We start from the raw sequence: 15,520 nt of genomic DNA, 5'->3' as shown, positions 1-15,520 counted from the left end.
GCCAAGTATGCAACACACCACTTTGCAGCCCGCAGCAGACTGTAAGGATGCAAAACTCCTCTGTGGGATACAAACACCTCCTTCATACGGGCCGGGGGAACATAGCAGCGAGCCTGAATGTGACTGGCTTTGATGAATATTAACAGGCCATTTTACTACACAGACTGTGTGTGTACTGGAATGTGTGGTGTTCAACAACCTCACCATTTAAAACTATGTTTCATATAAACACATGAAATAAGAAATTAGGTTGAGAATCTGTAATTGATGGTATGGGCGATGGTTAGGAACAAGACGCCTTTTGAGTCACCAAAATTTCAAGAGACTTTTGTGAAAGTAAAAATCCAAATTTCTTGGAAAACTATCTGAATCATTTATTAATCATATTGGTTTATAGAATGAGGAGTAACATTGGAAAGTATCTGAAATATGTCCCAGGAGCCACAAGCTGTGTCCTCAAATGGCTTCTTTTCTCTTTCCAGTTCCAAAACCTGCATTTGTCAAATGACCAGGAAAAACAAGGCAACATTAAAAGTTGGCGGTTCAATCCCCAGCTCTTGTAGCATATGTCTAAGTGTCCTTGGGCAAAAAACTGAACCCCAAGTTGCTCCTGAAAGCATAGCCAAACACTCTAGTGGTAGTAATAATTAATAGTGGGGCTGCAACTTCTCTATTTTAGTCTTTTCTGATGCACACTAAACTTTTAGCTAACCCCTGAGTCAATATTGGACAGAGCACAGAAAAACTTAATGGCCCTTGCTAGTCAGCACCACAGTTATTAGTTGGTTGAGAAGAGTTAAATTTGTATAACTCCGCCCTCCATGCCAGTTTGAGCACATAACTCAAATTCAGCCACCAACCACTAACTGGAGGTTTAGCCATCGACTGGCTGTAGCTCTGGTCAATGAGCCTGCTCTACTACCCAGATATAAACAAGCAGAGTGAATGGATAGCATCTTGTAGGAGCAGCAGGGTTTTTAAGTTTTTTTTATTCTTTAAACTCTGACATTCTTTAACTGCTAACGTTAGCCACACTCAGCAAACCAAATTACATTGTTTACCCACAGACAATTTTAAATAAACTGTGCTCCATTTTGAAACGCTGTAAACAATAATATGTAGCATTTATGGCATCATCCAAGTAGTTGCATTTTTCTACCTTGACTGAGCTATAAATGGACAACCATTGCACACCAAAATGACTCTACAAATAAGTTTGAATAACAGAACTGTTATCTCTCTATCTCTTTTTACTTTCTCTCCCTTTGCATCCTAGAAACGTACTGACTGAAAAATGTGTTATTATCAAGGACATAATGACCCTTTGTATACGAGAGGTGATCAGACGGGGTCACATTGCTGTTAATGAGAAGTGGCTGGCCGTCAAATCAAACAAAAAGCTTTGTGTTCGACAGGGGAAGGGAACAAGTCGCAACAAAAGCTGCTCACAGCGCAGCAAAAAAAAAAAAAAACTGCCCAAAAACAAGTCGCAAACATTCCTTTACTTCAACTAGACATTCTGGTCAGGAGTGATGATGTACAATCCCGCAGTATTTAAAGCCTCAAACTCTTTTATTGTCCTTTTCGTTTGTTACCAATCCACTTCTCCAACAGAGAGATATTTCTAACATTAACGCTCTGGCGCTGACCCCTCTTCTTTTAAAGCCTGTTTATTTTACTGTAGACACACTCTCAGTCTCTTCAGACAATTGGATCTCAAAACTACCAAAAATGTCAGCCATCTGTCCTGCTAATCCCAAACAAACTGTTACTGAAAGTGTTGCTCCCAGACTCTCAAATGCCCTCGCGGTTACACTACCATTTAAAGGCAGCAAAACACTTCTTGTGCATGTGTGTGAGTGTCATTGTTCAGACCCTGCCTGCGAGACAGAACTCATTCTTCACTGAGGGTCTATGTAGGTCAGAGGGGTGGGTTACCACTCAGCTTCATCATTTCACATTGAAAGACAATCAACTTGGTAATGAAATCCGGTAAATTTGGCTGCGTCTGCGTTCTTTCAAGCCACTTTAAGAAGCTTTCATTTTGTGTTGATTTCAGCGACCCCTCTGGTCAAAGCGGTACATCTCATCTCTTTGTTGACCGTGTCCTGTACATGATTAAGTAGTGTTTCTTTGCGAGAGAAAAATAGTTTCCTATCTTTTAACTAACCAAATGATCACTCCTTGTAAATCTTTGCCATGGCAAATGTATGCAAATGAACTTTTGGGTAGCAGACTGTCAATTATTCGTTGTGTGATACCCACCCGATGGCAGCAGTACCAAGTGTTAAAAGCAACTATAGAGAACAGTCAATCTTGTCCCATGGAGCTTGTTTGCTTTTGTAGCTCATATCAAGGCATCAGTATTTATTTCAGTCTGTTTACCAATACCGTAAAAACACCTCACAGGAGCTTTAAAATGTAAAGGCAGAGTCTCAAATAATAGCCAGGTGAAATGTTATCTCAATAGAATTGAGGAGTTGACAATAAATAAAGTGATAATGTCCGATGTTTACAGACAAGTCTGTGCTAAAAGCTGACTTGGAGACTTGAAAAATATGAATATGTGATGTGTTCTCATTATTAATAATTCATTACACAACAGGGTGCCTGGCAGTACCAAGGACAAGGCTCTATGTTGAACCTCACTCTACACACAATGCAGGTACAGCATACTGATATCATACTGCTATTCCATTATAGTACTTTCAAGCTCTCATGCTAGGTCATCACTTACTGATGCAATGTCACAGCCCTCTGACAACTCCTTCACTCACACACGTTATCTCTGTTGGTGACAAAGAGGAGCACACGTTTGGGTCTAGTGAGGGTTTACCTGTCATACTACACTGACCCTTTAACACATGAACTAGACAACACTAATGAAAAATTCCCAACATTGTCAAGGAGGGGTAAAATGTGAGTGCAAAAGGCCAAATGTTCAAACCTACATTGCAACCTACATACATGCAGAAAAAGTTGAAGCCATCGGTGACAGTAGGCTGACCCGTGGAGCTGATCCTCCAGGCTGATCTACACAACTCAGTTCTATGCTTTTCTGAGTTTCCAGCACCATGTGTGTATGTCACTTTCATCAGTGTGTTAGTAGGCCTGTGCATTTTGCTAGGCAGAGCAGAGGCTAAGCAGTTTGGATGCATACATGCTTATTACGCTTACAACTTCTAGGACTACAAAAAATATCTGCATAGCTCATGTTTCAAGGGGTGGTGGTATAACGACGAGTTAAAACAACCAAAGGAAGGAAGACAAAACAAAACGAAGCAGTTAACTTTGTATGCAGCAAGATGAGAGAAGCTTCCCAGTGACGGTTTGAAAGCAACTAAACACTTGAAACCTCAGAATAGTTTACCATACAGTAAATTACTTGTAAAGGCATTCTGCCTGGTTTCTTCAAGAACGTATGAGAAAGTTTATCAACAGAGTGAATGGATGTTTAAGCTGTAAGCTTCAGATACCATGAGATATGACATTACGCTGGAGCGATAACGTAATAGAAATACTATAACAGTTTACTAAATCACATGACATTTTGAGAGACAACGCAAGCCACAAACAGAGAAGCTCAACTGGCAGTAATCAAGTCAGTTTGTAGGGATGCAACATGATGATGGATTTTGACATCCTGATTTAAGTCTGAAAAATAATCCAGATTTCATGATTACCTCGATAGTTTTGCATTCATGTCACAACATTATTAATGTTTAAAATCACATGAACTCTCTTTGGAAAATTAAATGTCGTATTGTTTTGTACTGGATTATTTGATTACTTTGTTATTTTTGTTTTGAAAAAGGAGCAATAAATAACGGTAAAAAAAAGTCTATCTCCTCCTTTTGAATTGGAAGCATTGTGGAAAATTTACAAATAATTCCCAGTCTCATCGCCAGAGTGAGGAATACCGGTTATTAATTTAACACTGGTCTCAGATGGGATCTGTATCTCTAGCAGCAGAAACCCACAGCCCAGCAAACAAATATTCTTAATCATTAGTCCAAACTTCCACTTCATGACATCATTAAAAAAGTCTGCTGACTCCATGCTTCTAGCCTTTTGGCTACAAGTTTAATTTAATATTCACTAATCCTCTCCAGGATACTAATATTTTCATTTAAGAAAAACAACAGCTTTGTGGAAAGGCACACAAAGGGCACACTTGCAGGTTTAATTACACAGGCTTTTGCAACTTAAGGTGTGGATGGAAATGTACCGGTAAGCCTCTTACAGGAAAAAAAAGCCACTAATGAAAAGTTCCACACCACGCAGTGCACATTTGAGTGCAAGTGTAAGATTTGTGAGATGGTGCTAAAATCTCACACCTGCCTCTAGTGGAGCTGAACATCCTAATTTAGGCACATCTTTCATCACCACCCGGTCTGTGGAGAGAGAGAGAGAGAAAGAGAGAGTGTGCTGCCTGTAGAGAAAAATTCACAACCCTGGGAATAAAACAGAGAATGTGTGTCTGAGGGTGGGTGTGTGTGTGTGTGTGTGTGTGTGTGTGTGTGTGTGTGTGTGTGTGTGTGTGTGTGTGTGTGTGTGTGTGTGTGCGTGCTTTTGTCCACGGAAAGATGTCTCTCAGGCATACTAACAGCTAAAAAACTGACGGGAGGAAATACCCAAAGTGACACTACAGAAGCCTCCTGACAACGATGAAACACAGAGGATTCATGTGACTCACAAATAAAACCAAGATTTGATTTCACCTCCGATGGAGAAGCACTGACACGAGGAGAAGAAGACATGAAGAGGACTATCAGTGGAAAAGAGGCTCATTTGACCGTGAGTGGTGAACTTCGATGTGATCCTGCTTGTGACACACTTGTCAGAGGAACAGTCCAAAGCTGAGAGCCAGAGCTGAAGTGACAACAAAGCGAGCGTTCAACCAAAACTACTCAACAGAAAGGCATCACTGGGAGACATCAGTGTAATTAAAACTTTACAAAAACTTTACTTTTATTTTTGAGGGAATATTACGCAAGGGGAATCACACGTTTTGCAAACATGCAATGATGGAGCTATAAATATACTGAGATAGACATTGTGAACACTTGGGGTATACTGTATATTTATGGCTTTGGTTTCGAATGCTGCTTTTACAAACCTCTACACAGAACTAAGCAAATGTACAAGCACTGCTCTTTCAAACACAACACATGTGAAAAGGACGCAGAGGCAGAAGAAGAAGACAACCAGCTCTTGCTGACAGACAGTCAAAGCAAAAGGGACAGAATTTATCCTGAAATTACAATTAGATTTCATTTCAAGGGGCCGTGTCATTGCAAAGATGAGTAAAGAGAATCTGGTTTGTCTTGGTTTCTCTGATTGTCAATGCAAAATCAAAGACACCTAAAATGACAAATTTCTGTAATCCTTTTAGGGGAATTGTGTTTTACTGTTCTTGATTGATGTGGGGTGTCAGCTGTTCAACAGTTCAGGGTGTCATATCAATGCTTTTGTCTTCTCATTAAGGGGGAGCTCCCTCACTGTCACTGACAAGTAAAAGAAAGGAAAAAATAGATATAATAAAGCATTGCTATAAGCTTAATGTCAAAAGCCATGTAAACAATATTGCATACAGTGATTCAAAGGCAAACCGTCTGAGGTTGTTTTTCAATGTAAAATGGAGATAGAACTGTAGTATGAGACCATTTCATTGGCTGTGACCTTCAGCTTGAGGGACAGAAAACAGGGAACATTCCACTGTGCCGCACATGGATTTTCCACTACTGAAAAAACAATACAGTCGTTATCTGTTGCAAATGCAGGCTGCATCCAGGACGTCAACTCTGAAAGTTGTCAAAATAATTCCCCGAATAAATGAATCCACGTCACAACATCACGCAGGATTTTTTTTTTTGTGTACAACAGGGTGTTCTTTTCTGAGTGTTCAGGGTAGGACAGATCCCACTAATGACTGCTCTTGACTGGTAGTGTGTGATTTAATGCTCGTAAAGCCGGAATGAAAACTTGAAAGCCTCCTTGGTGACCAATTATACACAGCACTCTATCAAAAGATTCCCATAAAGCGAGTGTGTTTTGATGACTGGTTCTGAAAAACACATGGAGCTGCACCGCTCCTGCATCTCTCCTGCATCTGTACAGCAGATTCTGTACAGCAGGTTCTGTACAAACACTGACACAAATTGCCCAGGGGTAAAACAAATCCTGACCTGTTTTATAGAAATAAAAGGTTCAAATTAAAATGTTCCCACTGAGTGAGCAAAGTACACAAATATGCCCCCATGGGCCAGCAGCACCTGCTACGCTCTGCTCCCCAGCAAACACCCCCCACCCAACCCCACCCCACCCCCATCCACACCACACCACACCAAATCACTGAAGCATGCGTAGATCCAAAGTAGCATCTCTATCACTTCTCAGAACACCTGATCAGAGAAAAAACAAACAAACCCACAACAAATCCACTGATCAGCGTGGCTGGAAGCTTATTTACGCTTACCTGAGGTGAATTCGTTAGCATGTCCCGCTTCACAGCTTACTGTCTACGTCAGTAACAATGACTGCTTCAAATACAGCACGTTGTTCAATTACCTTTAGGCGTTAATATAAAGTGTCGTTCTCATCTACCTCATCCACTGTGCAGTAATTCCTCACTGTGTGGAGAGATTTGGATATGCTAACTACGAGCTGTCCTTAATTGGATTTACACCCTGCAGTAGCCACAACCATAAACTGAAATGTAGTTAAATTTGCTGCAGTTACATTTGTCAGTCGTCATCCATTTCAGGCTTTTCTCTTTGTTGCAGAGTGCTTGCACTTTTGTTGGTTAATGCTAGGGCTCTTAAAATAATTTTACAAAGAGTATTGTCTACACTAGCCCTACATGTAAAGTGACCATAGACTGTAAATATTAATGGACCAAACCTTAGTGATGTCACACACCTGTTACTGGAGGAGGCTTCGGAAGCCCGTTGATGGCTGTAGCCGTGCTGGAAATGCTGTCTCAACCTAACTTTTCGTCAACCTAACAACAGACTACGAGCTGAGGCGGGTTTTAAGCCTCTTGACAAACCGTTACATCGCGCCTGTCTGTCAGGTCAGCTACTTGTATTATTGGGAATAACTCTTATCCTTCATAAAATCAAAAGGGATGAGTTATTCAAAAAAGTTCACAACCAATCCAGTGTGTACCGACTGAGACATGAACTAATCAGACACTTGCGTTTGCCGCTTGAAAGTGACCTGAGCAACTGTTGTTGTGATTCAGAGCGAAAGATATAAGGTGATCGGTTGACTGATCTTGTAAAAAAAAATAATAATAATTTATTGACTGACAGTTGTCTTATTCCCTGACAAAATTGGTGGTCACAATTAGGTGTGGGTGAAAATATCAACACAAAACATCATGACACACATGTCAGATTTGAGCTTTAACCTGAACGGAAGTTGATTGGCACACAGCAGGATAATGTCAGACAGTGGTGAAAAGAAGTTAAGAGATAAATCATATTAAGGAGTGAAACCAAACTACCAAACAAGAGTGAATAAATTAATTACTCTTACACTTTAAATCAGATATCATGATTCATCAGAATGATGGAAAAATGTTCATCATTGCAGAATCACTTTATCTTGATATTATCACGTATTGTGAGTTACTCTGTGATTTTCCAACCCTATTGCTATGCTAAGAGTGGGAGTAAGACAATGCTGCATCTTACAATCTAACACAAGTGTGAAAATACTGGACTTCCACCTAACCCCTGGATGGTGTGTCAGAGTGACATCTATTGGCATAGATTTTCTACTAGGTGAACTTTTGTGTTGCCCAAAAGGCAAACAAATATATATTTTATTGTAGCTAATAAAACTCCAAGATCCTTTTTTGTGGTGCTCAATGGCCTTGAGAAAGATTTTCCAGCAGAAAAAGGAAAAGGAGAAAAAAACACATTAATCCTGAGCTCATGTACATCAAAAATGGGCTCCATGACAAAACAGGTTTACCTGTAGCTCTATTCTGAAACTTCATAGCTCTTATAATAAAAGAAACTCTAGGTAATAGAAAGGCTGTCCTTTCTCGAAGGGCATTAAGCAAGAAAGTTCTGTGGTTAATTGAGGACATCTATCTCGGACTGCTGAGGCTTGACTTCTCCCCACCTCTTGTCGCTCCTGCACAGATCAAAACAATCTATCGGCTAAATCTGTGCGTCATTAACCCTTTCATAGAGGCGCGTCGGAGCAAGCGTCCCAGGACAGCACACTAAAAGGCACTCTATTTTTCCTAATCTTGCTCCTTCGTTCCCTTCTATATATAGCCATATCACCAAGGGCTCAATGCACTGCTCCAAAGAATATGAAGGAATAGAAGGAAACAGAGAAGCTTGATGAATAAGACAAAAGACGGGCAAGCGGAGGAGAGGAGCAGCACTTCATTCAGAAGTTTAAAGAACAACCGCTTGTTCATGTGAAGAGGATTTACTGTCTGACGTTACCTCCTGCAAAAGCATCAGGCCAAGGAGCAGAGAAGAGCTTACAAAAACAAGAGAAGAGTGTTTTCACAGATACTCCATGTGGCCTGCATTATTGATGGTCTTAGCTTAATCCCCTGTGAATACATGTTCAGCCACATCATGACACAATCCATGTTTTTTGCGGTGATACACACACAGTGAACTGCTACGACGGGAACCTTTATGTGGATGTCTGTGCTGTGCATACGTTCACAAAGGCGGCCTGAGACCCTGTTCAAAGGCCCATAGAAGCTATACTGAGTGACATGGCAGCCCACTATAGACATACCCAAGGGCAATGTGTTTTTTTCTTCAGTAAGCTAGAGATCCACTGAAAGTGCATGTAAAGGCTATGACAGGTGCACTTCTGTCATAAGTAAAAAAGTACATCTGGGAGAGACGGGGAGCAGGGATAGAGCAGGGATGTCCTCCCACTGCTTCAAAGGGGATGTGTGCGTGCATAGCTGTCCAAGCTTTATAGTAAATCAATTATGAGATTGCAAAATGAAATACTTCAGGAATGCTAACAAGTTAGGCCTTGTATTCATAGCGTTCAGTGACGTCACCAGCGCGGAGGGCACAAAACGCTCAGGAAAGTAACGGCCACCGTTGAAAACCCTATGGAACTGCAGCACGGGCTTTTAATTGAATATCTACTATAAACGACACACGTTTACATCACCTGACAACCATAGCAAAACTAAGATATTAAGATAAACTTTGAGTTTGGGCCACTTGCGATACTTTAACAGCACACGGGACACTATTTATATCGCTAGAAACGGCAAAGTCCGTGCCGGGGTTACGGTTAAAAGAGTTACCATGTAAACTGGTGACTGTCAGCCGAGTGAGTCTGGTTGTCGTACGTTACGTGTCCTAACCAAAGCCTATTTGTTTAGCTTTCATTAAAACATATCTCATAAGTAATTTTGACATTATGATAATACAAAACCGGAACAAATAGGCATTTGTTAGGGCACTTTCAGTCGCGTTTGTCACAATCATGGTTGCTTATATGATTTTATTTAGCCTACTTCTTAAAATAAAATAACAATACCAGGGTGACTGACTCTGTTTTGTTTATTTTTCCTAAATTCTGTTTTCTCCATTTTTATTTGTCTGAATTCTGTGTTTTACGGTGTTCCATTGGATCAGATCACTAATTTTGGGTCATTTTATTAGATCATGTCAGGAAATTGAGACATTTTTAAATATAAATTAGCTCGCCTTTATTTATTTTTTAAAGGTAGTATGCCTAGTGCCGTTCCCAGACTACAGCAGGCTGTGAGATAACAGCCTACCAATTTTAAGGTGCTGATTGTTGATAAATACAGTATGCAGACACGGTGAGAGAGAACTGGGAAAAGTCAAAACGGCCGTTTGACCGGATTACGTACCTTCCCGAGCATAAAGTCTCGGCCCATATTGACCGGAGATATAAGGTCCATACAGATAACGGACTGTGTTGCGCTAAAAGTAAATAGGTGCGCGCGATGGCTGGCGTTCCTGTGTGTGTGTGTGTGTTTGTATGTGTCAGCTCGCGCCTGTAATATGCAAACAGATCCCACGATATTCTGTACACAGTTGATTATATTTTCATTGTAAAACTCTGTGATTCCGTCCCTGTTTTGCGCATCGTGGAAATTAGGCTATATATGGGACCTAAAATAACACGTTAAAAAGTATTTTCGAGTCATTAGGCTCAAGTCCAAGTGAAGTCACGAGTCATTGGTGTTGAAGTCCAAGTCGAGTTGCAAGTCTTTCATGATTTTGTCAAGTTGAGTCCAAAGTCATCAAATCGAGTCCAAGTCATGTTACTTGAGTCCACGCCTCTGCTCGTACCGATCCCTAGTTTGAACAGGTGTGAATGATTAGGTGTGTCATGCAGCGTAAAAGCACTTTGAGTAGTCAGAAGACTAGAAAAATACTATACAAGCTCAAGTCCATGTGTTTGTAATCTTCAGATAACATTTGTAGTAAATTTGGCGCAATACAAATAAATTGATTGACTGATTTCGGATTGGAACAGATTGCATATTTTTATAGTCCAGATCACAGATTTTTGTCTCCGATTGGATAAACCCGGTAAAGTGGTTAGTGCTGTTGCCTCACAGCGAGAAGGTTATTGGTTCTAATCCCTGTCAGACAGTAGCCTCTCTGTGTGGAATTTGCATGTACTCCCCTGGCATGTGTGTGTTCCCTCCGGGTACTCCAGCTTCCTCCCACAGTCCAATGGTGACCCTTGATTTCCTATTGGTGTGAATGTTAGGGCGGATGGCTACTGGCGACCAGTCCAGGGTGTACCCCGCCTCTCACCCAATGACAGCTGGGATCGGCTCCAGCCCCCCGTGACCCAAACGTGAAAACCAGTATAAATAATTGGATGGATGGACTTATTGGTAGGGGTGGAACGGATCACACATTTTTGTCACTTATTAAAACCTAAACTTCTTTCTGTTATTAAGTGCTTTTAATAATCTCAGTAACACCGTCTTTAAAGGTGCACTATGTAGATTTAGTAGTGAAATTTGAAAGTTGGAGAAGTGAAACAATACTATGCTATATTTTCTGAAGTGAATACACAAAATGTATTCAAAGGAAAAAATGGGTCCCTGGAACACTGTTTGGAGCTAAAAGGCTACCGGGAGAGTTATGGTTTCACTGTTGGGGGGGGGCCCCACCACAACTTCTTGAGTAGCATTTTATCTTCAAACAGTGCTCCAGGGACCATATTTTCCTCTGAGGAAGTTTGTGTATAGAGTTATGAACATACAGCACAGAATCTGTACATTTCTCCAACTTTCACATTTCTCTACCAACTCCATAGTGCACCTTTAATATATAAAGCTGCATAATTGCAATAACAGCAGTTACCCCTAAACTAAATACATAAAAATTACAAACAGGACAGTGGATAGAGTCAGAAATCAAGGGGAGAGAGAGAAGGGGGAATGATATGCGGCAAATGAGCCACAGGTCGAATTTAAACGTGGACTACATGGTGGAGGACTGCAGCCTCTGTACATGGGACGCAAAAATGAACCACTAGGCCAGCTGCGCCCTTTGGCCTCAGTTATTTATTAGTGGATGTATTCACAGTTAGCTAAACTTACCTAGCTTTAGGCACTACTGAACACAAAACTAATAAGAGATGATGTGGAGGTTAAAAATATCAACTTGGGAAAATAAGTGCAGCAGTAATCAGAGACCTCGGTAGAACTAATTATGTTTTCATAAGTTTTGTGTGCCCCATGTGTGTTACACTTTTAACCACAAATGTTGTATAACATGTACTCATTGGTCTTTGCAACACTGTAAGGTTTTTAGTCCCGCTACTAAAACTCAACATATCACAGCAGAAAGTAAGGCTTTTCCAGTTTTTTGGTTTTTATTTAGATGAGAGAGATAGGGAGAGGGAGAGAGAGAGATTTCTGCTGACTGTACGTCCCTTCTGTAAATGCACCAACTGAGTTTCTACATCTCATTTTAAATATGAAGCTTCTTATGATCGTTGTGATATGTGTCATACGCACTATCATCAATAAGCGCAGATCCCCTGATGTGATAATGTAACTCTGAGTGAAACATTTCAAACACGAGTGTTTCAAATGTTATTTGAGCATCTCTAACATACTGCTGATTATCCACACACTCACACACACACACACACATTCTGTGAGAAACGCTGCAGTGATATTGAAATATTGTCATTGATCATCTTATGATTCACGTTAACTTCAACGGAGTCCCACGTAGGAGGATTTGAAAGCATGAAAATGGAAAGCAGAGGCTTTTGTTTGATAGTAAATAAGTGTTCAACAGCAACATTTTATTAAAGCTAGCATTTACGGCATATTTTACCTCATCTCACACAGACCCAATTCATCCCTTGACCAGTGATTCCCAACCAGCTTCCCTTGAAGCCCTCCCTTCTGGTATACTTCTGGTCTAAGAAAAGCAAAGGACCCCAGGACTAACATGAAATAAAGTGATACATTGCTTTCATAGGGAATCCTATCAGAATTTGCCAACACACTTGTTCTTACCAAAAGACCTTTCTATACATTTCCCGGTAATGTTTTAACATGATTTTATTTAATATGCAATTCTTATTGCAGATGTTATGCACATATTGTATTGTAACAACCTGAGAGCAGTCAAAGCCTTGAGCACAAATGCCCTACACCGATGCAATTAACCCCCCCTACTCGAGAGGCCATTTGGCCAAATGGTTGTGGTTGGTGTGGCGAGCCAGCAGTTATGAGTGCAACCATAATGCAGTATGAATATTCAGCCAGACGTACCTCTAACCAATAAGGTTATGAAACATTTTGACCCTTCTACAGTCCAAATACTTTGTAATTTGAAAGACCATTAAACAACATGGAACACTGAACATGACGATGGATTTAATTGATTCAGCATTCATCCATACAATTTCATTTGCATCATCTAAACGCTGTGCCTCCTTCAAACTGCTCTGCATTAGCATTCATTGTGAGGCCGCAAAAATGAACAACATGGTAATGGAAAATCCAAAACATACCAAAACAACAAATGCTCTCCCAAAAAGTACAGACAGTGTTCAATGCAGCAGGAGCAGCATTCTCAAATTAAATCAACTGAAGCATCTGTAGACTCGCCTGAGTCGCAATTATGCAGATGAGTGGCCAAGGACCAAACGTAGTCCTGGTGATGGCATGGAGGTCGTGTCCTGCCCTTTGTGGTGCTAACTCGTGAGTGTTGGTGTGTGCGGCATTGACTGTTATGTCACATTCACGCTTGGTTGCTAACCTTGTCTGGCATGTGCATTAGCCCTTTCTTTTGCTTTCACTGACAACTCATCTCTACTAAAATTCAAGAGAGGTTTCATAATGCCTTAAAAAGTTATTACCAAATATCTGGTTATGTATTCTCACAGCAGAGTCAGACAGACAATACGTTTTCATGTTTCTTACTTTGTATTTCAAACAGAGTTAGAATATTATTGTATACATGAATAATGGCAACATTTTGTGACAGGGCAGTAAAATGGCATTGATGTAGACCTCCTTTGGAAGGTACAGATGTCTCACGAAAGTTTTAGTCATGCTGCTTTTTTTTCCAAAATCTTTATTATCAAAAGCGTAATCATCTTCCACTTCAATGCAGTATTTATAACACAAGGCTACACAATCTGATACAGAAAAATCAACTATATCCAGAGTTTTGATTCCGTCTCTTGAAATGTGGAGCCCATTTCTACTAGCTTAGTAGCTTTGTGTTGCCCCACAGTGGAGTGACATATGAAGAAAGAGATCCCCGAATGCTGAGCGTGCAAAAGACCGCAAGGTGGAATGGATAATGCATCTGTGAATAAAGTGGGTTTTTTTTCTGTTGTTGGTCAGAAATGCAAAGTGCACTTAAAATGGCTTGCCTTGCAGGTATGCAACTCAGGGGAGGAAATACTTTAGCACACTTCGTACTTACAAATGGCACTACAGATATAAAATGCTGCAAAATGCAACGGTTTCAGTTGATATTCGCTGGTTTTCCCTTTTTTTTATTTTAACTGTCTATCAAAAATAAAACAGCTTTGTCATCGACTTGGTGCATTTACTCTTAAAAATATGTTCAACCTTCCTCTTCTAAAAGGTCTAATTTGACCTGACAATATATGGCAACTTAAGTAAGTTGACAGAAAATCATAAAAAAAAAATGTTTTGGTCAATGCAAAACAACATTGAGTCCTATATAAAGCTAAGGCTTCTACAGTGTGAATGGAGTACAAAGCCTTGTAGAAAGCCCTGTTCAAACCATCATTAAATCTGTGCAATACACCATGGATAAATTTATACCCTTGACCCTTTAGTTTCTATCGGTTCAGCAAACCAGTTGGCAAATTCATATAAATAAGAGGCAGCCTGACGGCCTCACTGTCCATCATTTATGTAAAAACATCTTAATATACATTCTCCATACATTTTTTAAACAAATGTCACTCCATGTAAAATCCTCCAGTTAATGCCTCTCCATCGGCCTTGTCGACATCAAACTGGAGCTCGTTGTTAGCAGCAGTAGCCTTGAGCTAACATCATCCATTACAGCATGTACACAATTAATTGATTGAAACCGCCACTCATGTAAAACCAAGTCCAAAATCAATTGTTCTAATCTGAAATTGGGAGGAAACAGCAGCATTGCAGGATGATGTTTGACAGTCGCAGTGAGACGTGAAACAGCAAGGTCGTCGGGAAGCCTCATTATTTTGTGGCAAACATGTCAAATTAACACATGAGCTGCTTGTTACACAGACTGTTTTAATATTGTGGCTTTCAAGGCTAGTAAGGAAAACAGAGCTTTACAAAGCCTCTCCATCACCCACACATCAACACGCATCACTGTCACTTCAGAAGTCACATCAAAGAACAATAACACATCAAAGTGTGATCAAAGAACATGTGTAAATATAGAAAAATCATGGCTCAATGGCTCATTTATCGCTTTAAGCACAATCAACAAGTGCACAAGACCTCACAACAACACATTTTATTAGTTCAATTTTCCAATCTTCAAATCTCAGTCGACCACATTATGATTAGTTCCAGAGTAATTTCACTCTGCCCTCACTTTCATGCACATTTATGACTAAAGAAGTGATATCAATGTAGGGGGAGAGAAACTGGGGTTTCTTTACTAAGAATTTAAAATTCACAACTAATTTAAATCCACATTGGGCATGTGGATTTAACATTTGCTTAAACCTGTTGAGTGCAAAGATACGTGATATATGACACAAAAAAATGCTCATTTCATACTGACCTGTTCTATTAGCAGTTTCCCAAACAGATTGAGATGTACAGCTGTGGTTACCAGTTTTGTGCTGGTTTACACCCAAGTAGTAGGGCATAATTCCAGTATGGCAGTAGCTATAAACCAGAGATACAGCCCTCGGTATTGGCAGGTGGCTACTTAGACAGATCTTTTGACCAGCATAAAATGATGGTTAAACTAACCAGTAGTTCAACTTTTCATCTTTAGTCAGGTAATTA

General features: G+C 40.2%; 1 protein-coding gene across 1 annotated transcript in view; it reads right to left on the bottom strand.

The window, feature by feature from the left end:
• The window catches only part of adarb1b (adenosine deaminase RNA specific B1b), a 126,454-nt gene that overhangs the window by 105,172 nt on the left and 5,762 nt on the right, over window positions 1-15,520 (bottom strand). The window lies entirely within an intron of this gene.

Source organism: Labrus mixtus, chromosome 13 (genome assembly GCF_963584025.1).
Source record: "Labrus mixtus chromosome 13, fLabMix1.1, whole genome shotgun sequence".
In the NCBI taxonomy this organism is placed as follows: Eukaryota; Metazoa; Chordata; class Actinopteri; order Labriformes; family Labridae; genus Labrus; species Labrus mixtus.
The sequence above is the reverse complement of the archived record's forward strand: the minus strand, read 5'-3'. Positions and strand labels throughout refer to the sequence as shown.